A 22,028-nucleotide genomic window follows, 5' to 3' on the forward strand; every position below is an offset into this window, starting at 1 on the left:
AGGATTTGTCGTCCAGGAACCAGACCTTTCTAGATGGAATTAATTATGGAGAGAGTAGCAAAAGTCAGATGAGATATTACTAGTCTTAAAACATTCTAACAGTTTTCAAACAGGGGCTCGGAAATATTGATTGAGGTTGTCAATTGCATTGTGGAATACCATGGGAACACTAGACTCAATGCACCTCTGTTTTCAGGCAAATGATAACAGAAAGTCATCTAATATTAGAGGTGACATGAATTTATACGATATGTGAGGCAATTTATTAGGAAAATTTCTGTTGTTTTTTTTTTTTAAAGGCTATAAAGGTCTCAGTAAAGGTTATGCTCTTTGTGTGTGCATGCTTTTTCTTTCTCTCTGCCGGTCCCTACCCCCTTGTCTCCATCTTAAAATTGGCTCCCTTTGCTTTGCTTCTGTTACCTATTGAAAGAACTGATTCCTGGTATCAGGAATGAACCAAGGAAACTTCTGGACAAAAATCATTGATGGTCTCCAGCTAGAACTACAGCAAAAAGAACAGATATTTGGCAAGACCCAAACAAGATAACCTTAAAATCAACATAGCTAACCATTTTCAGGTATTCTCTCTGTCACAAACCTTTCTTGAACCTCTCAGTGATAGACAATCATTTTATCCTTTGTTCTCTCCTACACACCTTACCTGTGTCTCTATTCTAAGATTTTATTCTGATTTACAATATAGATTTTGAGTTGTCCTTTATTCATCTCTGTATCCTGGCAGCTGGTATAGAGCTAAATTCATAGTACATTTGGAGTTAATACATGTCTACAAGAATATGGAGGCAGTTAGACCTCATTCACACAAGTAAATCGTTACTGACCACATACTCAGTACAAAGCACCATTCTAGGCACTGGATATACTGTGATGAGTGGAGTAGTCAAATTCTCTGTCCTTGTGGAGGCTTCACTGTGGTATGAAAGACTGAAAGTATACAAATACTATATATATTTTGTCATATAGTATAGATAGATGCCAATCAGTGAAATGTTTGCAAGGAAAGAAAGGAGGCTAAAAGGAAAAAATGGGTGGGAATAGGACACTATTTTAGGAGAATTTATAAGAGATGACAAGAGATAAAGGAAGCCATGAAGATATCTGAGGGAAGAGCTCCAAGCAGAGGGGATAACAAGAATGGAGAAGAGCAAAAGGCCAATGTGACTAGCAAGAATGGTCAGAGAGAAAAATCAACTCATGGAGGATTATAATCCATGCAAAGATTCATTTTTTTTTTTTTTTGCAAAGATTCATTTTTATGGTAATTATCAAGAATAAAAAAATAAATGCTGATGAGGATGTGGGAGAAAAGGTACATTCATACATTGTTGGTGGGACTGAGAATTAGTACAACTGCTCTGGAAAGCACTATGGAGATTCCTCAGAAAGCTAGAAATGGAACCACTATATGACCCAGCTATCCTATTCGTTGGTATATATCCAAAAGAACTAAAATCAGCATGCTAGAGTGATACAGCCACATCAATGTTTTTAGTAGTACTATTTATAATACCCAAGTTATGGAACCAGTCCAGATGCCCATCAATAGATGAATGGATTAACAAAATGTGATACACACACACACACACACACACAAAATGGTGTTTTAATCAGCCATGAAGAAGAATGAAATTATGGCATTTGCTGGTCAATTGATGGAAATGGAGAATATCATGCTAAGTGAAATAAGCCAGACCCAGAAAGTCAAGGGTCAAATAAATTCTTTCATATGTGGAAGCTAGAAAAAATAAGAAAAAAGGGAGAGATTAATTCTATGAAAATGAGAGAAAGATCAGTGTAACAGTGGAAGGAGATTGAGGGAAGAGAGGAGGGAAGGAAAAAGTGAGGAATGGTGGAATGAAATTGACCAAATTATCCTATGTACATATATGAATATAGCATAGTAAAATTCACCTTTATACATACATATATATATATATATATATATATATATATATATATATATATATATATATTGCTGAGAGCCATAGCCGAGTCCGAATGATGCATGGCATTTTTGCCAGAACGGAGTGGTTGAGAGGTGGTGCCAGAAAGCCATTGAGATGATAATGGTTATGTTAAGCTATGTATATTAGACCCCTGCTGTCCACCTCGGCCTGCTACTTTGGAGTTCTCATGGGGATTCCCGGAGAGTTCCCATTGGTTGGGGAAGTGCTGGAGGAGGGATTTCCAGTTGGTGGTTCCTGGAGGAGGGGCATGGGTGGCGTTCAGGAGAGTTTCTGGGGAGCGTGTGTGGAGTGTGCTGGTGGAGTTCAGAAATAAAGTTTGTTCCTGCTTCAGTGGCTCGTGATTTGTGCCCAGCCAGACTGCGGCATATATATATATCTCACTAATTTTAAATTTTATTAAAAGATTTGTTTTTAGTATGTTGAGAAGCTAATGGAATATTAAAAGATTATCTTGGATGCAGAATCCCAGGAGGGATTGTAGTAGGGTATAAGTGGTGCAAGGAAACACATTGCAAAATGTGTTTTGCAGAAGTGAACTAGAGTATAGGTGACAAGCATGGTGAACTGTGGTTAGATTCATCACATAGTGTGGAGTTCAAACTATCAGGACTTTTTAAATTTTATTTATTTGTTGTTTTTAGATATACACGAGTAGAGTGTATTTTGACATATTATACACACATGGGGTACAACCCATTACAATTTTGATCCCCTCTTGTTGTTGAACATGATGTGGAGTTACACTGGTTATGTATTCATATATAAGCACAGGAAAGTTATGTCTGATTCACTCTACTTTCTTTTCTGTTCCCATCCTATGTCCTTTCTCTTCATTTATCTTTGTCTAATACAATAAACTTCTATACTTCCTTTCCATACCCTTCTTGTTATAGGTTAGCATCCATATACCAGAGAGAACATTTGACCTTTGGTTTCTTGGGACTGGCTTATTTCACTTAGTGTGATATTCTCTAGTTCCATCCATTTACTGGCAAATGCCATAATTTCATTCTTCTTTATAGTTGAGTAATATTTCACTGTGTACACATACCATATTTTCTTTTTTTCATTCATCTATTGAAGGGCACCCACGTTGGTTATATAACTTGGCCATTGTGAATTGAACTGCTATAAACATTGATATGGCTATGTTGTATGTAGTATGCTGATTTTAAATCTTTCAGTTTAAGCCAAAGAGTGGGATAACAGGTCAATAGTGGTTCCATTCCAAGTTTTCTAAAGAATATCCATACGGCTTTCTATAGTAATTATACCAATTTGCATTCCCAACAGTAATGTATGAGTAAACGTTTTTCCCCATATCCTTGCCAACATTTATTGTTACTTGTATTCTTGATAATTGCCATTCTGAATGGAGTGAGAGAAAAATCTCAGTGTAGTTTTAATTTGCATTTCTCTACTTGCTAGAGATGTTGAACATTTTTTCATATATTTTTTGACCATTCATATTTCTTTTTCTGTGAAGTGCCTGTTCAGTTCCTCTGCCCATTTGTTGAGTGGGTTATTTGTTTATTGGAGTTAAGTGTTTTGAGTTCTTTGTATATCCTAGAGATTAATGCTCTATCTGAGGTGCAGGTGGTAATGATTTTATCCCATTCTGTAAGTTCTCTGTTCACGTTCTTGATTGTTTCCTTTGCTGTGAAGAAGCTTTTTTGTTTGATTTCATCCCATGTATTGATTCTTGATTTTACTTCTTGTGCTTCAGGAGTCTTAACTGAGAATAACATAGTTGAGCTGACATAGTTGAGATTTGGGCCTACTTTTTCTTCTAGTATGTGCAGGGTCTCTGATCTAATGCTAGGGTCCTTGATCCACTTTGAGTTGAGTTTTGTGCAAGGTAAGATATAGGGGTTCAATTTCAATCTATTGCATATGAATATCCAGTGTTCAGGACTCATTTTTTAATATTTATTTTTTAGTTGTAGGTGAACACATTATCTTTATTTCATTTTTATGTGGTGCTGAGGTTTGAACCCAGTGCCTCACATGTGCTAGGTGAGCACTCTGCCACTGAGTCACAACCTCAGCCCCATCAGGAATTATTAAAATATTCTCTTGTAAAGTTTTACTTTATGGAAGTTACTCTAAATGGAAGACCAATACTTGACTTCTTGGCTGTAATTTAACAGTGATTCTCAAACTTTTAGGACCAAAGACTATGAGGACCCAGAGGGTTTTTGTTTATATGAATTAGATCTATCAAAAAATACTCTAAAAATTTATTGATTGATTTATTAAAGGACAATAATAAACCATAAACTCATCACATGTAAATAAAAATAACATATTTTTATGAAACTAACCATATTATCTAAAACAAAAATAATAGAATAATGGTACTGCTTTACATTTTTATAAATTTCTTTAGCATCAATTAAAATAACTATATTCTCATATCTCATGTACATTCTGGAAAACTTCACTGAATACAGTGAAAAATAAGGGTTAAAAGGTAAAAAATGTAATGGAATATCAACATTTTAAAGACTGTCTCTCTGAAAGGACTTCAATGACCTACAGGGTTCCTTAGACTGCGATTTGAGAACTACTGATTTAATGGAAAGGTGATCTTGGTGACAAGATTTCAACTCTAACTAAAGGAGAGATGTAAGCATCAATCCCGTTAGTTATAATGATAAAGCATTAATAGGTTTCCTTTATTATTTATAGTTACCAACATTGAAGATTTATAGAAAACTAGAGGACAATTTAAGAGATCACTTTAAATTAGAAGCCCCTTACTATTTAGCCTCAGATAAGGTTAACAGGGTAAAGCATGAAACAGCAAAGATATAGAGAACAAAGAAAGAAGAAAAAGAAACAATCATAGACCAATGAGAAAAAATGAAATGACAAAAGATAAAGGATATATATTATGGGAATTGGGGACTAATGATAAAAATTGCCTTTGGATGGCTCAGTGCCTCTGATATCCATTATCCATTCTGATCTAACAGGTCAACTTTGCTTAGACAGCACAGTTCCAAATGGTGTGCCCTGAGGCCTTCCCCAAAGAAGGGCCCCAAAGGAGGAGACACTCATATGTCGAAAGCCATATGTTGGTGTAACATTCATTACTTCACAGGGTACAAAAATAACCTCTGCCTAAGCTTTTCCAGCTCGAATGCCAACACTTCATTTCTCCAAGTGAAACACTCTGACTTTAATACCATAACTGTCATAAAAATCCACTGGAGGTGAGTGTGACCAAAAATAAAATAACCCAGTGTCTCATTTGCTTGAATCAGAAATCCAGGGAGAATAATCAGACAGCCTCAGGAGTGAGGAAAGAGGGAAAAACATCATCCCCTCCAATCAGAGCATAGGCCAAAACCAGTGTTTCCTTCCAGAATATATAACAGATCATTAAATAACATTTAAAAATCAAAACTACATTAATGTTCAACTTTTGCTGTAAGGAATCACAGGATTCTACAACACTGTTTCATTGCCTTGAACTTCAAGGTGATACAAGACATTCCAAAATAGATTTAAGGGGCCAGGAACAGGTTTCCAAAGATGTTCCCCTGGGTTCTACTCAGCATTATAGAACAAATGGTCAACTGCTGGTAAAGGTGAAGGAGCTTGAAATTTCTGTGGTCCATAAATAAAAGTCTTTTTGTGCTGGTCCAAAGTTTCAGCGACCTGCTTACTCCTCTTGCTGGCATGGCTCTTGGTATTCTGCCATACATCTGATACCACTGAGAAGGGTTATTTAAACTTATCAGGCTAGTGTCAAAAATCTAAATGCCTAGATTTTTTTGAGCTAGAACATGTGAATCCCAATGGATTGTCATCAGGTTGTATGGAATTAATTAGTTTATTCTTTTTAATTTGGCACATGTCCTGCTCTTCTTTCTCTTTTTAAAAATGCAAATGAATATGGCACTGGTGTCTCAGGGCTCCAAGAGGAGAGAAGCCTGCTGTGCAGTGATCCAAGGCTCAGGTCAGGCATAAAAGGTAGACAGAGGGACGTTTTTAAGAGCAAAGTGCAAATCCACAAATTTAAGAAAGTCACGACTCATTTACAACTTATTTGCCACTGATGTCATTAAAGCTTTTATAAGTTTTAATAAGAACAATGCATGCATGTTGTTCTCTTTGGGAAATAAGTATGTCTGAAGCATTCCTGAGATTCTTGTAACAGTTATCACTTTGCTGTATTTGTAGTTCCAGGTTAGCACAAAATATAACCTGAAGATTTTGTGTTGACATGGTCATCAGATGAAATTTGGTTCTATGTTGTGGAAAGAGTCCAAACTGGAAGTACTTAGCGAATGGTGGTGTTGTATTAGTTCATTTTGGTTCAGTCTAGTAGCATTGGAGACATTCATGAAATGGGGAGCCAAGGCCACTTGCTGGCAAATTTATAAAGTAGAAAGAGATTCTCTTTGGCTTACTTCCTCTTAAAGGTAGTGAGTATGGTAGTGATAGTGAAAGAAGTTTTCTTCACAGATTTTGCAATCAGAGAGATTGATAACCAAATTCCATCTATCCATTTATTGACTCAATAAGCATTGACTACCTAATATGTGGTTTACTCTGACCCAGGCATTGGGTTGTCTGTGGAAAACACCAAACATTAGTGCCTACCTGCCAGTCCCCATGGCAGCCAGTATCATCCAAATGAGAGGCTCAAAACTAAGCCTTATAGCTGAACTGGTTTTGAGATTACAGCTTTTCAGCTGCAAATGTGCCCTTCTAGGCACAACTCCATAGGGCTGGGCTGGAACTCTAAAATCTCTCTCCATTGCCTGCTGGCATTCCATAAGTGTTCGCTAACAGGGATGCTAGCAGGGTTCATAGGGAGATGGAGAAGGGACTTTCCCCTCTCTGTTTTCTCATTGTTCTTAGCATCATTCCCACAGTGGCATTCTTGCATGGAGACCAGCTGATTCTGGGCTCATCTCCATTGTAAGTCTTAGAGCCACCCTCACCCCAAGTTGGCATGTTCTCAGAAGTACTAACAGTAACTGAGTCATGCTCCTCTTCAGGGTCTGAGCCCCAGCTTTTTAGGACACTCTGAACTGTGGGTAATTCCAAACCCTTCCTTGAAATAGCAGCTGCCCCTTCTGTTGTATATTAAAGTTACCTTGGTGATTCCTTTTGCCCACATTCACCATCTGGGAAACCAATTGCCCTATGGTAAATTTCATGTTCAATGCCTCATGAAGTTTTTGTTTTCTTCCTAGACCCTGACATACACATACCACACCAGTTTATTTCAGGATATTTAAGATTAGTAACAAGGATGCTGGGAATATTAATTAGTTATGAAGCACATCCTCTTGACATATTTGCCATTTTCAATAATGAAGAGCAAATGAATAGTTTCAGTGTCATATTTTGCATGATTTCAAAGAGACAGAAGTAAAAATATCCATGTTTCAACAAATCAACATTACATTTTTGCAAAATGAAACATATGATAACACACATGTGTTTAGATTGTAGAAGAAACAATATCTTGACCTTTTATCAAAAAAAAGATGTATACTCCCCCCACTTTTTTTTTTTTGCCTTGGGAACAGGGTTCTGCTTGCTGTCATTTTTCAACCTCTTTTCTGCAAACTCATTTTATTTCTGTCATCTCCTTACATGATTAATTTAACCAGAATATGTGTGGATTCTCTAGTAAAGAATGCACTTACAATAATGATTAATGCACCTATTAATATACCCATATTCCCTTTTAAGTTCTTCCCTATCACTTATTGATGTTAATTGCTAAAAATTTCCCTAAATGCAACCTGGCATATAATGCACTGGACTTTGGAAAACCAACTTCATTTACATAGAATCATTGTCTTTGCTGTCCCAATTCTGTCGTAATCATTATCATACACTTAATAATCTTCAACTATGAAATGAAAATTATCTATCTATATGAATATCAAGTGTCTGTCTATTTAAATTTTAAACAGATTGAAAAGGTCATGTCAGCTTGTCATGACCTTTTAAATTTGTTTTAATACGTTCTAATAAGTGGATGTTTGACAAGAAGGTGAAGGTCCTTGTTTATAGGCAATAGGAGAAGCCTAAAACTTACAAGTTCTAGTTTTGTCTAACCTTAAGGATGTATAAAGAGCCTCTAGTGAAAGATTATAATGAGTTTAATTAATAGCTAAATCTCTAAAAAGCTTTTTTGGTTTGCTATTGTTCCCAGAAACTAAAAAGTAAGTCGTTGTAATGACTTGATAATATACACTTTTTTTTTCTTTTTTGAGATTATATTTTATCTATCTATCTATCTATCTATATATATATATATATATATATAGAGAGAGAGAGAGAGAGAGAGAGAGAGAATTTTTTTTTTTTAGTTCTTGGTGGACACAACATCTTTATTTTTATTTTTATGTGGTGCTAAGGATCAAACCCAGTGCCCCGCACATGCGAGGCGAGCGCACTACCACTTGAGCCACATCCCCAGCCCCTATACATTCTTAAAAGTCAAAATCTTCACTTCCTTGCTAGCAACAAAATTGAAGAGACTCTTTGATTTGTTAGATGAAATGTTATGAAAAATAATTGTTAGTGATAGATCTTTGGTGACTTTTAGCATCTAACTTAGGAGTTTAAAAAGCTAAGTAATTATTTTAAATAAATTTCATCTGTTTCTACTGAATGATCCTCAGCCTTTATGTATATTAAAAGATAATTCAGATTGAACTGATGTTTAATTTAGCATTAAACAATATTCATTCAAACTTAGGTGAACCAAGGAAAAAAATCTATTGCATTAAGTGGTGGTTTCTCAGTAGCATTTTACCTTTTTTTTTTTTGGTCTAATTATTACATTTCAAAATTTGAAACATAGTTATTTTTCCAATGAACCATGTACAACTAATAACCGTTAAGAATACACAATACAGAAAAATAATTTAATACTCAAAGTTTTATACTTAGAAAAAAATAATTTTTGGCCTAAAAATTTACAGTTTCAAAATATATTTGTAACAGAGCAATATAAGTCGATCAATAAAATGTTTTCAGTTATAATACTGTATTGCATTAGCGTCAAATTTTGTGAGGGAAATGGAGTGGAAAAACTTTACAGTTATGTAAAACATCCAGCCATCAAAGAGCATGTTCACGTATCTTTGAAATAGGCAGTGATGGGTGTCACCAGCGAGGTCTGGGGAGGTTCTGGAGGGGAGACTTCTTCAACTTAGGACAATGAGGTCCTTGACAAATGCTATAGAGAAGAATTTCTAGATGTGTCAGATCTTGAGGCACTGAGATTTATTTAGGAAATTAAGGAATATACATTCAAGAAAGAATGCAGACCATCTCAAGTAGAAGACATTTGGGGGGTACTCAGGCATATATATATGCATTAGTTGTTAGTTGTAGATGGACTTAGTACATTTATTTATTTATTTATTTATTTATTTATTTAGAGGGGGGCTACCAGGGATTGAACTCAGGGGCACTCAAACACTGAGCCACATCCCTTTTGTATTTTACTTAGAGGCAGGTATCGCTGAGTTACTTAGCACCTCACTTTTGCTGAGGCTGGCTTTGAGCTCGCAATTCTTCTGCCTCAGCCTCCCCTGCCGCTGGGATTACAGGCGTGCACTGTCGTGACCCCTTGCCCGCAAGGAAGACGCAACTCGGGAATCTTCTTTCAGCAGTTTATTCAGGCCCTTGATATTTCTTCTTCTCCCTCTCGGGTGTCCCTCCCAGCCTTAATAAAGCATCCCAAGCCCCAATGCAAAGCTGCCGCGTGGAGCTTTCTCACAGGGTGGTGAAAAATCATGTGCCAACTTTCCCAGATAAGGAGTTGTTTGTCACAGACCACAGCGGAGCCAGCGTCATCTTGTAATGGCGACCATAGTCTGCAGAAACGGCAGAAGCGGCTCACCACAGTTCCCCCTTTTCTGTTTTCTTAAAACAATACAGGCGAGAGTAGAGGTCCTATCCCACTGTGCAGAAGTGGCTGCATAGTATGACTCAGTCCTAAGGAGGCGCCTTCCCCAGATCTGAAGCCATATCAGCCGACGCCTTTTTTCGTGGGGCGGGGTGTGGACGCGTCTAACCCGCATGCAATAGGACATGCTCTCCTTGAGGTCCACGTCAAGGATCACTCAAGTGCAGTGCCTTGCCTCGCATCCTGTATCGTGACGATGGTGGACGAAGGGGGATAGCTGAGGCTGAACTGTGGCTGTTTATAATGACAAACAAGTTGACAGCACCCTGAAAGAAAGGCACGGACTTTAAGGCGATAGAAAAGCACTAGTGTGGAAACCCATCTGCGTGCAATGGCAGTAATACCGGCAGAGTGCAAGGGCTTTCCAACACTAAGAGAATAACAAGGAAAGTCATGTCGATCCCAGTGCAATGTTATAATAACTTGGGGTGTAACGACCATGACAAAGGTTTACTGCTTAAGATGCGCAAGCCAGACTTGAGGTGAGTTGCCATTTTCTAAAGCTGCAAGAGCTTGTATGATCATAGCCTTATCGTGAGCACTGCGGGCCTTAAGGCGACAGAGAAACCACAAACAGAGGAACATACTGAAGCAACACATTGCACCAAAAATGCCTACCCCCACCCACTCTTTGAAGAAGGAAAAAGCAGAAGATATCCAATCGGTGAATTGACCCAAAGTCACAGGATCGACACGAGTACTGTTCAAGACAGCTATCTGGGTTAGTTGAGACTGGATCATGTCTTCCGCTGCCATGGACCAGGTTCTGGATAGATACTCTCCGATGATGCGGGAGGCATTTCTGGAATTATTAAATCTGACAGAGGTTATACATAAATGTGCACGTTGATCAACACAACCCAAATGTACTAGGTCAGACAGTTCCTCAACTTGAGCTTGAAGCAGATCTATCCTTTGATTAGCAGCCAGAATCCCAGATAAAATGTGTTGATTAATTCTACTTTGAGATTCAAGTATGGTGGATGTTTGTTGAATAACCTGATTAATAGTGGCAGCAGTTTGAATTTGGCTGGCTATGGCTACTCCAGCTATAACTGCTGCAGCAGCAGATACCGCCACAGCTGTCACTATGGCTGCCGTAATTCCAAAATCTCTACGGGCTCTAATCAGTTCAACAATAGGAAATGACTCTGGACCTGCAGTAACCGGGATCGGGACAAAGGTTGGAAATTTCATAACCATTGCCGTAGTCCAGGAGCCATTCCAACACTCAGACAAATAACAGGTAATATTAGAACAATTAAGCATCCCCTGTAATGTAACATTAGCCAAAAGAAACAGGAACGGAGATTGGAGACGGACTGCTGCGGAGGGTAATGTAGCATTAGATAATTGTGAATTATTTGCAGAAATTTTAAGCCTCCTACCTCGCTCCGAGTCTTGGGTACTGCCAGAAACATTAAACAGCCAACTTTGGACTCCTAATATTTCCCTGGGGAAACACAAGCGCGGAATAGACTAGCCCAATCTGAGGGAGTCATGCAAAATCTAGTAAGTCCCTCCACCTGAGTGAGAGTGAAAGCGGCATCTATGCCATAAGTGCGGACAGATTCTGCCAAGGTTTTAATTATCTTAAAGTCTAAAGGCTCATGATATCTTCCCCTGTTATTGTCCTGAAATACAGGGTATGCAAGTCCCATATCTGTATTGACTGTCCTCCAAACTTGTGCATGAAAAGATCTCCCGGAACCTTGGCTCCCCCCCACATATGGAGGTGGGGCAATCGGCACCATATCTTCTTCTAGATATTCTACCTCCTCCTCCTCAGAGTTTTGTTGACCAATGTTAACTCCCTTCCCCTTCTTACAGTAGGCCTGCGTGCCCTGTGTCTCCTTTTTCTTCTTTTTCATTTTTATCTTATGTAGTTGTTGTAACAATATATCAAGGTCCTCAGAACTCTCTGAGTCGCTTGTGTTCTCAGGCGTTTTTAATTCGGTCAAGTCTGGGTAGAGCCTTCTCCTATTTTTATCTTCAGGCTCTTTTGCCTTCTCACTACTGTTACTTTTAATACTCTCTGCCACTTCACTACGTGATCCTTCAGATTTTTCCTCGTGTAGTTGTTCAAGAACGGCCTGACCCTCACTCACAGCTTCTTGGCATTGACCATCTGTTATACATCCTCTAACTAACTTCCAAAGTGGTATAACGCCACCCTGCAAGGTACCTTGCTCATGAGCGAAATCTAGATCTTTCCCTAATTTGTCCCAGCTGGGAACCGTAAGACTCCCTGAAAAAGCAAACCAAGGAGCCGCTATATCAGCTTCTCTTAAAAACATCTGCAAAGTACTCTGCTTTATCTTAAGTCCTTTTTAATGTAACAACCCATCTAGGGCCAACAAAATTGGGCTTGAAGAAGCAACGCCCATAATGTTTTTAGAGCTATAAAGAAAGTGAAAGTACAAAAGTCCCCACTCTCTTCCTTTTACAGGGGAGCGTTCCGTTCTATGAATTCCCCGCTCTCTTCCTTTTACAGGGGAGCGTCCCTGTCGTAACAACAACAAAAGAAGCACAAAAAACAAAAGCGAAAGTAGAAGCGAAAGTACACAGTGCAGCTGCAATAAAATGTAAGGCTCTCTCTTTCTTTACAGAGGAGCTGCCCCGCTTTGGTCGCGGATCCCACTTACCTGGGACTAACCGGTGCACCACCCCTGACTGCTGAAAGTTCTGGTTCCCGGGTTTCGGCACCACTTGTCGCGACCCCTTGCCCGCAAGGAAGACGCAACTCGGGAATCTTCTTTCAGCAGTTTATTCAGGCCCTTGATATTTCTTCTTCTCCCTCTCGGGTGCCCCTCCCAGCCTTAATAAAGCATCCCAAGCCCCAATGCAAAGCTGCCGCGTGGAGCTTTCTCACAGGGTGGTGAAAAATCATGTGCCAACTTTCCCAGATAAGGAGTTGTTTGTCACAGACCACAGCGGAGCCAGCGTCATCTTGTAATGGCGACCATAGTCTGCAGAAACGGCAGAAGCGGCTCACCACAGTGCACCACCTTTCCCAACTATTTATTTATTTTTATGTGGTGCTGTGAGTCAAACTCAGTTCCTTACATGTGCTAGGTAAGCACTCTACCACTGAGCTACAACCCCAGCCCACCCAGGCTCTTCTTTCAAAGGAAAATTGGTGAGGGGTGGGCACAGAAAAGTATATGGGATGACATTGGTTTGGTGATCACAAGATGGTTAATGGTGGTCTGGCAGTTCTCAGGATCCTTAGGTTGATGTTTCTATGTGATAGACAACACTGAAAAGTACCCCCTATATTGTAGTTTCTGGGGAAGTACCCTAGTATAAGTTTTATATTTCCCCTTGCTCAGTCTATTCTAAAAATGCATGTTTTAGTGGGCTAATTAACAGTGCACAGGGCAATTTTCAGTAACTTTAAGATTGTGAATAAAAATTTAGATTTCCAAGAAATTTGGGAGTGACAGGCCTGGAAGCGAGAGCTGGCTTGGGGAATGACAGGCGTGCGTGGGAGGAACACTGGCTCTGAGAGCAATGGGATGAATAACGTTAGCACAAGGCTTCCAGATTAAAGTGATATTTTCCTCGTCTTTCCTTTTGTCTCCTTTCTCTCTATCATTTTTTAATTTATTCTATCCAACCTCAGTGGGTATCAAATCATTTTGATATTTAGATTCCATTGTATTTATCTAAACATACAGTGAAACACTTGCTATTTATAAATGTGAATATTTGCAATATGGAAATTGTGTTCTTGCAACTACTTAAGTTGATATTGAAATAGTCTAGTCTGTGACTATATAGAGGCAAATCTAGGTTTTTATATTTATTTTAGGGGACATATGAGCAAGAAAGTTTGAATAAAACTGACATAGAAAGACCAGCAAGTAGCCAGTATGGAATAGCTAATTCAGTTTTTACATAGTAAATGCTGCCTATGCATCCAGAGATCCTGCATTCAGCAACAAGAAATCTTTTACAGGATTTCCTGTTTTTCAGGGGCCAGGATACCATTTCTTAGAGTCGGATTACCATAAAACAATGTGATTATAAAACTGCATTTAGTATTTTTCTTTGGTGGTGGATGGGCTAACAGGATTGAACTCAGGGATGCTTTAGCACTAAATTACACCCCCAGCCCTTTTTACTTGGAGACAGGGTTTTACTTAGTCATCCAGGTTGACCTTGAACTTGCGATCCTCCTGCCTAAGCCTTCTGAGTCACTAGCATTATAGGAGTGTGCCACCGCCCCTGGCAGCATTTGGTATTTTTCTTATACATACAGGTAAAAATAGCTTTTATAACTTAAATATTATTTGGCATTCTATTTTTAACACCATATGCAATGTTCCTGTGTCATACACTACCAGTATGGATCAACATCTTGGTATGCTATTCTAGTGTAATCCATTAGTAAACATATTATTCCTTGGCACACAGAAAATAGCCAGTGAATCTTGAGTTTAATTAAAATAAAGCACAGTTCTTTATGTTTTTAAAAAGGCAGACTTTCATTCTCAATACATAAATAAAACTCTAAGAAGGTATAGAAAACTGGTGCTTCATTCCATAGCTAGTACAGTTTAGTTAATGTCTTCAACTTAGCCAAGTTGAGCTGGTCAACAGAGGAATACTGGCCACCTGTTACTTTTCATTCTATGCCAGAATTGAGAGACCATGGATGCTTAGTTCTGAATGAAACTTTTAATTTCTCCAAAGGTTGTACATTGCTGAGCCTAACAACCTATATACCCTAAACCCTGTAAGATCATTCCTGAATTTGTAGATTTTTGTCATAACAAATAGATTATAAAAACCATTACTCTGGGCTGATATACAGTTTTTTATTTTTGCAATGCATATAGTAGTGGAAAATTAAATTTACAAATGTTATTGGAATATAATTGTCAGCATTTCCTCCATTGGGTATGAGGATTCACAAGCTCATTTTCTTTTGAAAAGCAAGACCTCAACTCTAAAAGACAAAGGCAAAAATGAAAATGGTTTCAATATCTTCTATTTGCGAATGTGCTTAGCATAGGTTCTGACAAGTCTCAGAATCCAACTTGAGTCATTCTGTTTAAAGAAGTTGTCAGTATCCTCTCTCCTATTTTCTACCAAGAAGTGACTGTATCCTTGAAACTGCTATTCCATGAGATTTTTTTCCATTTCTTGCCTCTAGCCTCAAACATTTTTGCCCTAAAATTTATTCCAAAAAGCAGCCAAAAAACAATACTCATGGAAAGTATATTCCATCCCAACCCAGCCTTTCTAAAATGCCAGAAATCTTTTTGCCCTGGGATTCTGCATTCCCATACCATAAATAGCCCACTGCTGATAGTATGATACTTCTCCCTGACACCTTTACAAGGCTGGTGGGGCCACTGTTCACCAAAATAATTTTACCAACTAAGATAGTCACAGTGCCTGCATACATGTCAGGATGTCTGTTAGTTGTAACCAAGAATTAATTCTTTATCTCCCTAACACAGCCATGTGGAGGTCGGAACAGTTAATAGTCTGCTCTGCTAAGAGGGGAAAGGGTAATAAATTAGAGAGCACTTAATATTGACATCACTGAAGTCAGAAGATTGAGGAGAAGGAGCCAACACGGTGGTTGGGGTCTTTTGCAAGAATCATAGGCCAGAAGTCCAAACTGTGGATTTGTCTTTGTCCTTGTATGTGTTATTTGAAAAGAATTTTCTTAAAAGTATTCTTGTAAACACATTCACTTCCTCAGAATTGTAAATCTAATGAGTCTAGTTTGGGTTTCTGTACTGCTCATGTTTTCAATAACCTCTGTCCTTGAGTATCACATTTCAGTAGACATGTTTGTTGGAAGATCAGGAAAAGGCAGCATTTCCAGATCTAAGGGGATAAAGAGATATCCTGATATATATATCAGGTGTAACTGAAGATAGAACTCCTCCCTCAATTTACATGACCTCTCAATGGCTTCTACAAGTATCTCTCCTTCTAAATATTTCATTAACCAAATCAGAGCATTCAGACATATCTTCAGTAAGAATGGATTTTTAAAGTCAGAAGTTCAAAACTATTAGTGAGTCCAATTGCAATGCTACAAAGTAATGGAAATCCTTAGAAAGACCCAACTGGTTTAGTGCTGCTTAGTGTGGGCAGGTCAAATGCTTCAAGTAACCTCTTCTGCAAGTGACTTAAGTAGCAGTAAGATGTGCCCCGGAGGGTCTGGGTCACAGCTGTTCCTGGCCCCATCCGAGGAATCAATCCTGACCGCAGACTCTTGAACACTCGCTATTTTAACCACACAATGCTCCAGGAGCAGTTTAAGCTGCTCATCCACTTTGATGAGCTTCGAGGTGCTTGAAACTTCTCAGGAGAAAGATATTTTCTGGGCATTGATCACTGCATCAGTGAGGAGGAGCACGTGGCTGCGGAGGTCAGAACAGTTAATAGTCTGCTCTGCTAAGAGGGGAAAGGGTAATAAATTAGAGAGCACTTAATATTGACATCACTGAAGATGGGATGGGAAATGACAGGTCTAGGGGTAAGGGAAGATCTTGTGCCACTATTAACAAAACCCCTGAGTCTTTAAGCTCTCTTCATAGAATGTTGCTTGCCTCCTTATATCTGGGCGAAAACATTCTCTGCCCCTGGTGCAAAACTGCCCCCCCCCATCCTTTTCATGCAGGCTATTTCTTCCCACAGCGTGCACACCACAGGTGGAAGGAAGGGAGGGCTCTCATTCCCAGGGACCCTGCTGCCATGGCACACAGGCATGCATCAGATTTGTGTAAATCCTACCCTTCAGGGAGGTTGATACCACTAGGCTGTACCTGGCACACTGTTGCTTACGGAGCCCCAATGTCATTCTAATTCACAAAATCCCTGGCTTCCACTCTTCATAATTACAGGTATTTCAGAATCCTGGAGGACAGATGTTTGACCCCTATTAGGACTTCACAATTTCACTGGATTTTCTCTACTCATTCTACTTCATCCCTCTAGGTAGAAGCTTGTGGATTCTGCTGGATGTTCTCCTCTCCACATTGAGCCCTCCCTAATGGCCTATTGATTCTTGAATTTGTCTTTCCACTCATGCCCAGTTCAAAATCTGATTTTAATTTTATCTCTCCACTTCCTAATATATTCCTCCCAGTCCTCCTTCTGCCTAGCCACCAGTGTGATACATTTTGTTCAAATGTAGTCGTGTTTGTTCTTTAAGTTCTTTAATTGCATTTCCTACCAGTTTTCTTCAGGGCAGTTTTAAAAATCTTTACCATGACAAGGCTCCATGAGTCAACCTCATGAGCTGCTTCCTGCTTATCTCTCCAGCTTCTCTCTTCATGTTTACCACTCTGTGCCTTGGACTTGTAGGCGGCAACACTGAATGGACATTTTGTGGCTTGTTTTCATGCTTTTACTCATGCTGTTCTCTGTACCTGCACTGCCCCTGCACTCTCCCCTTTCATTTGCCCTTTCTGACGTCCTGCATGATATTCACTGGGAAGTTTCTCACAGCCCATGAGCTAGATATTTGTCCTCCAAGGTCACAGAATATACCAGGCACCTGTCCATCATTGCTCTCATTACTTTCTGCTTATTCCCTTGTTGGAATTGTCTCCTCATGTTTCTCTTTCCTCATCTAGTCTTGAAAGGTGTCTTATTCAAATTCCTACTTTAGTGCTTAGCAATTACAAGGTGATTATAAGTGAGAAATAATGATAAAAATATAACAAGATAAGATACAATGTGAGCGCTACCTATATAAAGATGAGGCATGTGTATTTGATCTTGTTAAAATGCTCACCACGCCTTAAACATAGTGTTTATTATTTCCATTTTGCAACAAGGAAATTCACATTCAGAAAGACAGAGTATCTGGACCAAGGTTTCCCGGTCAGTGAGTGGCACAATTAGGATTTCAATCCCCATTTATCTGACTCTAGGAACACACTCTTTGCTCTCTGCAAACACATGTGTGGTCGATCATCCCTGCTCTGATTCCTCAAGTATGATGAGATGGAAGGCAGTGAAACCTGCTGATAAAGTCAGTGCAGTGAGTGTCTAGCAGGTCACACACCCCAGGGCAAGGGCACCATTCCATCGCTGTTTGCATTTCTGTATCCTTCATTCAGGATAGGCCTGACTAAGGACACTCAAACATGTTTCACAGGCTGATGTGGCTGCCGAGTTGAGAATGGCACACAGATTTTGGTGATGTGAAGACGCTGGAGGCCTTCCAGAGAAAGACTACCTGCAGACACCATTTCACTTGGAGTTGTTTTTTTCCCTCATGATTTGTTAATTTACTAATATGAAGAATTCTTCAATATAAAATGAAAGTTATCAAAACACATTTTATTTTGAAATGAACAAAAATCTGTGGATTCAGGAGTGTTCCAGAAAAATGGAGAAAATATGCACATTGTATCTTAAGAACCACAGTGCACTTACAGTAAGCATTACATTGATGGAATCTATGGATGTTTCAAAACAAAATTTCTGTGACTTAAATTAGTATCTGACATTATGACAGCTGCAAACCATCCCCAAAGCCTCTCATCTTTATGTGGATTCTAAGCCAGCCCATTAGTCAGCATCAGATCAAAATCCCTCTTCATGATGCTGGCAAATAGATCTCATTTAATTGAAGAAATCCAACAAACATTTACTGAACATCTGTTGTAAGACTTGAGCTAAGACATGGCGGATGATACAAAGATAGTGCATCTCTCCCTTAAGGCTCTTTCAAAACAGTCTCAGATCAAAAGTTAACATGGAATACAAGGTGTTATATTGGAAGTGAATGGCACAGACAGTGAATAGTAAAGATTCTCCTGCCTCAGCTTTATATTTCCTCAGCACTATTTCCTGAAGTCATGCTATATAAATATGTCTATTTGTGTGTGTGTGTGTGTGTATTTGTTGTTGTTATAGTCTCCCCACTTATATTTTAAGTTCAACAAGAGCAGGGACTTTGTGTGTCTTGATCAAAAACATATCCTCAGCAACCATAACAGTGTCTGGCACATAGTAGGTGATCAATAAATGTTTGTTTATTGGACAAGTGAATTTGGAGAAGAGAGAAATTACTGTAAACAGAAGTGATTAAGGAGAAGGGGGCACAGGATGAAGTTCGTGATGAATGGTGACTACTAGGTAAAAGGCAGGGAGGCATTTCAGCAGTGGGTTTAATGAGAGCAAAGGTTTGGGAGTGGTAAGGAGCAGTGGGTAGGCCTGCCTAGCTGGAGGTATATTTCCTGTTGTGGATTATTTAGCCATAAGATCAGTAGGGGGTAAGTTGACCAAGTAAGGAGTTACTTCTGAAGCTTAGGCATTAGAACTATTTGAGAGACTGACTCCTGTCAAAGCAATTTTGTTTCCCCAAGTTGGAGGTAGTCTGTGTTCATAATTATGGTTTGTTGTACCTACCTGGGACTACAGGTAGGTACAACAAACCATTTGCTGACAGCAAATGGCTAATAAGGCCTGTATTGAGCATCGGTACTGAATGGCTAAGTGTTCTAATCCACTGAAAATAACACTTCTTCGCCAATATATTTTTTCAGAAAAATACTTCAGAGTGGTAACAATTGTTCTTTCAGTGTGTTTTAATTCTAATAATTTCCCCACATGCTAGAAGATACAGCTATCTTGATTTTTCTCCCAGAGCACTTCCAAAGATTAATAATTAGCAATTGAGAGTTCAAAATCCCAATGTAGCTAGGAACTTAGCTCAGGGGTAGAATGCTTGTCTAGCATGTTCAAGGCCCTGGGCTCAATCCTCAGTACAACACACACACACACACACACACACACACACACACACTTCATTTGAAACCTCAGTGCATCCCATACACTCCTCCAGATATTTCTGCATGACGATTCAGAAACCTGCCCTGCTGAGTCACTGTCACGAAGGTCATCTTTAAGGGGGATTAAGTTTATATATCCCCACTTTAAATTCTAACTTTTGATGATGCAGGCATTCCATGGCTCACTTGGAGCCTATGTAGAAACTCTAAAGCTATTAATTTTTGAACTCTTTTACATTATTATTTGTTCCTGAAGTTTTATCAAATTTGATTTTTGCTTCATATTCTTGCCTCAATTTTAAAAATGAAGTACAGAAAAGCTTCATATTTTACTTATAAAGATAACCTTAAAACTGCCCAACATGTGTAGGATCATAGGTTAATGTTCAAAAATAGACTGTTTGGATGGAATCCTCTAAGCCCCAGCAATATATAGAACAACAGAAGAGAATTCCTCTAGTCAGAGAAGTGAGCTAGAGCGCCCTCTGGTGGTTGTTTCTCTTCTTCGTTCCCCAACCTCACCCTATGGCAGACACCATTCTTGAATTCCACTAAATACCACTTGATAGCCACAGCATTAAAATGATACAAAAGAATACTTCATTGTGTCACTATAAGTACGTTAGTTCATCCAGGGTAGCATCTAGAGTAATTTCCCCTACTATACTTTTCTCCCGTGACAAATTATGCCAAGTGCTTATTCTGCAAAACACCCTCTTCACATCCTGGGAATTTAAGATGGGAAAGCACTGCTTGCATCATGTTCTAACCAAACTTTCAGCATCCTTGAAATAAATATAAATGGTTCTTGTGGAAAAAAATCTTTATACTTGCAAAATTCTTTAGGTTTTGCCTGTACTCTTAACATTTTGATCATTTAGTACAAATCTACAGTTAGTCCACAAAATGGGTGATGGGTCTGAGTTAGGAAATGTTACACAGCCCTTTCATGCCACCAGGCCCTCTATTATTTAGAACCTTTTGTTAGTCTTCAGTACCACCTCCCTCTCCTGTTGGTTAGTGATGTTGGTACTCCTGTATAGATGGTGCATGTGGCTAGGGAGGATGTAGAAAGGGGATGAGTCTTAAGACAGACAGGTACGCAAAGGATTGAAATTAGGTTTAGCTTTTACCCTTTTATTTTATTCAAGAGTCATGATCCTTTCATGTCACCCACAGTGATTTTAATCATGTTTGAAAACACAACGTCCTATGTAAAGTACTAGTTCAAAGTAATTAAACAAGAATTTACCAAAATCACATATAACTAATTACATTTGGCAAAGGGAATCCTTGTGTTGAGGAGGGGTAAACAAGGTGACCCATGGGTTGAGAGAAGAAAAAAACTAGAATATATTTAAATGTTTATAGTATTTTATTTTTCTAATTTTGTATCTTTTACACTATAATTATAATTGTGCAGCAGCACCAGTTTATAATTTAAGGATACATACCTATATATGTATTGAAGTATGTTCTTGAAAGATTTTAGGGATAGAAGAACTATTTCACGTGGCTCTCAGTAAAGAAAAATTATTCACCACTTTATCGTTTAGTAGTTCAAATGAATACATAGCCACAAAGAGGGACATAAAGACACAATGAAGACTCTGGCACTGCACAAACCTCGGTACAAATCCCAACTTGACTTCTGCTGTGGTTTGTTCTGATGGGGTTTGTCCCCCAGGGTTCATATGTTAGAGGATTGGGCCTCAATGCAGCGATAGTGTAGAGCTTATGCGATCTTCCAGAGGTGGGGCCTAGTAGGAGGTCCTTAGGTCACTTGGAGGTGTGCCCTCTTAAGAGATTGTGAGACCCCAGTCTCTCTCTGGTGACCTGTTTGCAATCTGTTCTTTGCCTCCCACGTGAGTTCCTGCCCATGCCCCACCTACCCTCCCATGATCCAGTGAAGCTGAGAGGGCCCTCATCAGAGCTGAGGCAATGCCAGCGCTTTATCCTGGCACTTCCAAAACTATATGAGTTAAACAAGCCTCTTTTCTTTATAAAGTTAGCATTCCACAGGTAGTTCATTATTGTAATGAAAAATGAATGAACACAGCTGCTTACCACCCTGGTTATCTAGTACAATTTTATATCTTTGAACATCAATTTTCTCGTCCATGGCAAAGGGATAATAATCCCATTATTTTAAATGGGGTAATTCATTTAAAGTGTATACTATAATGTTTGGCACAATAAATGTTATCTATTATCATTTGTAAAATCCACTATTCAAGTTGTCATCCAATCTGCCACATTTTCAGCTCTGTCCATGTAATATGGTTACATTAAAAACATAAATAATGTCTA

The sequence above is a fragment of the Marmota monax genome, unplaced genomic scaffold (genome assembly GCF_021218885.2).
Source record: "Marmota monax isolate L192 unplaced genomic scaffold, Marmota_monax_Labrador192_F-V1.1 WCK01_AAM20220418_F8-fsc00046, whole genome shotgun sequence".
In the NCBI taxonomy this organism is placed as follows: Eukaryota; Metazoa; Chordata; class Mammalia; order Rodentia; family Sciuridae; genus Marmota; species Marmota monax.